The sequence below is a fragment of the Lolium perenne genome, chromosome 3 (assembly GCF_019359855.2).
Source record: "Lolium perenne isolate Kyuss_39 chromosome 3, Kyuss_2.0, whole genome shotgun sequence".
NCBI classification, from domain to species: Eukaryota; Viridiplantae; Streptophyta; class Magnoliopsida; order Poales; family Poaceae; genus Lolium; species Lolium perenne.
In genome coordinates, this window is record NC_067246.2 from 152394830 (window position 1) to 152397699 (window position 2870).

General features: G+C 42.3%; 1 long non-coding RNA gene across 3 annotated transcripts; it reads right to left on the reverse strand.

Moving 5' to 3' along the window:
- Window positions 1-326: 326 nt before the first annotated feature.
- On the reverse strand, window positions 327-1630 carry LOC127326988 (uncharacterized). 3 transcript variants are annotated; one of them, XR_007868305.2, is made up of 4 exons: window positions 1532-1629; window positions 1261-1428; window positions 1006-1159; window positions 327-425 (listed from the first exon to the last, which is right to left on the reverse strand). It is a non-coding gene; the product is annotated as an uncharacterized lncRNA (long non-coding RNA). The 3 variants fall into 3 exon arrangements; XR_007868306.2 differs by lacking the exon at window positions 327-425 and having other exon boundaries at window positions 603-1159; window positions 1528-1630; XR_007868304.2 differs by lacking the exon at window positions 327-425 and having other exon boundaries at window positions 603-1159.
- Window positions 1631-2870: the final 1240 nt, after the last annotated feature.

Below are 2870 nucleotides of genomic sequence, written 5' to 3' on the forward strand. Positions count from 1 at the left end.
TCACGATGACAACACATTCATCCAACATAAAACCAACGCAAAAAATCTGACAGATGTTGTGATTTCCAAAATTTGACTGATTTAGGCATAAGCTACTTTAATCATGTGGCAAGAGGATTCATGTCTTCATGTGGGAAAATAAATAAGAACCTCCATGTGGTATATTATCTACCTGTAACATATGTATGACCGATTTGATTGGCAAATTCACATCTTGTTGATACAGCAGTGTAAATGTACAATACGAATGTGCATTTACACAACAACGCCTTAGGATTCTATTAAGCTACTCCGTACAAAATGGCATGCTTTTTCGTATGGATGCGATAAAGCATGTAACACATACCTTCAGTCAAGCAGGACTGCCGGGCAATGACCGATGCTAGTCTAGCCCCAGTGGCGTGTGGATATGGTATACAATAAACCTGAAATAATTATACAAGTCAGTGAGATCTGAGAACATCAAAACCTGAAGCATAACCACTAAAGCATTTCAGACGCACTTATTCCCCCCAGCAAAGTTAAACCTACGGCTGGTACTAATGAACCAGCTTTTCAGCTGATGACAAGTTCCAGAATAGATTAAGCATTTGTCGTGGCTAACTTATTAGATCAATAGATCGCCATCACAAAGTGATTTAAAACATAAATTCTGCATGTCTTAAAAGAAGTGATGCTTCTAAAGGTTCTCCCAAGATATCATTACAAAATACCAATTCAGTTTACCCAGCTAGCATTTAATTATCTCCTTGTGAATATTCCCTTCAGTAAATATTGACAAGACTTACAATTGGCATGTACTCACTATGTTGTTGCACACCGAGTCCAAAAGTAAAAAAGATCTACAACCCTAAAGCACCACCGAAGCCTCTAGTTTGTTGATAGTTACTATTATGAAAATTCCTACTCGGTAAGGGCATTGAAGCGATCATATAGCTGCCAACTAAAACAAAAATATGCACACATGATTAACGATTTCATAATGGAATGATATAGTGTACTAACTAATTGTTACCACCACTTGGAATTGTTGTCTCCAAATAGAATGAGCAAAAACTCCGACCTCCCTGTCCAGGCCGCTGCCAATGGGTAGAAAATAGAGGTTACAAATTCAGACCTCATCTCAGTCTTCCAATCTAACAGTGATATGTAATCCTTTCTGCAAGATATGAACAACAAGGACAACATGCAACCACAAATTGTGTTAGTTTTGTCAGAAAATGAATAGGTGCTACCAGCAAGATATGAAAAAAAACATACACGCGGGGACGCATCCCGGCAAGATGTGTAATCATCTTTCTCCCTGTTTAGCACTGTATAAACTGTGCTGGACATGCGTGCTGAAAATCTGGGCATGCATGCTCTCTTTGGAAGACAAAATATTAGTCATCATTACTGAATGATCTCCCGTTCTTATCGTTCCTCTCCCTGCAAAAACCATATGATCTGATAAACGTCTTGCTCTGCCCGGAACCAGCAAGTACTTTTCAACCATATATGGACAGCTTGGGGCAAGTATGAACTTACTGACCAGATGCGTGTGTGAATGATGATAACTCCATTCCTGCAGATTATGAAGAGCAGCTTCTGGCGGTCTCGTGGTGGCGTGCTGGGAGCGCGGGGCCGCGGGCTCGTGGAGAGGCTGCAGCTGCAGCCGCGGCGGCGGCTGGGTTATTCGCGTGGAGAAAGGACGGCGGCGTCCCTGGGTCTTCACGTGGGGAAGCCGCGGCCTCACCGGCGGGGCGACAATGTCGGCGTCAGGGGGAAGACCTCCACGGGTACAGCGCGCCACCGGTGGGGATTGTTGGTGCAGCAGTGTTGAGGGGGGTCTCTTGGATCGCCGGGGCGCGAGATGCGGCGAGCGGCGCCGGGATTGCTGCAGTGGGCAGTGGCGGCCGGTGCTGGAATGCTGGGGTGTTGTGGCGGCGGCCGGCGGGGATGGATGTTGGGGGGATTGCAAGTTTGCAACGGCAATGCCTCGAGAGGTTTCCGGATGGAACGGTTCCCTCGATAGTGCGTTTGATTAGAGGTTTTTTCTTCGGGACGTGGATCAGAGGGAGGTTGCCGAATTTTCGTGCGTGGAGGGGAGAGACCGACGTACCAACCATTTCACCACCTCTAGCTATTTAATATAGTAGAGATAGAACAAGGAATAGTCGGTATACCTGGGTCGCCCAACTTATTTGGAACTTTGCCATTGAAAGAGTAATTAGCAAACATAGTGGAAATCTCCTCATTAGGAATTTTCCTTTTGTTAGAGACAATATCCTTCATATACTTTGAATAAGGAGGCAATTTAATAGCATCAGTCAAAGGGATTTGCAAGAATAAAGGTTTCATCCAATCGCAAAATTTATTATAATGTTCTTCTTCCTTTGATTTTAGTTTCTTAGCAGGAAAAGACATTTGCTTTTGAACCCAAGGTTCCCTTTCATTACCATGTTTCTTAGCAGTAAAATCTTCTTTAGTATACTTTTTATTTTTAGCATGCTTTTCAGGTTCATCTTCAACTTCTTCTTTATCAAAAGCATCATTCTTATCATTATCATTATCATGTTCATTACCACTTTCAGTTTCAGCATCAGAAATAGAAATACTATTAGGATCATTAACAGGTTCAGAGGATTCTACAACATTTTTATGTTTCTTCTTCTTTTTCTTAGAAGGGGCACTAGGTTCAATTCGTTGAGAATGTTGTTCAACTCTTTTGGGATGCCCTTCAGGATATAGAGGATCCTGGGTAGAAACACCGCCTCTAGTTGTTACTTCATAAGCATGTTTCTCTTTAGAATTATTTTTTAACAAGTCATTTTGCACTTTAGTGAGTTGATCAATTTGAGTTTGAACCATATGAAAATGTTTAACAAGAA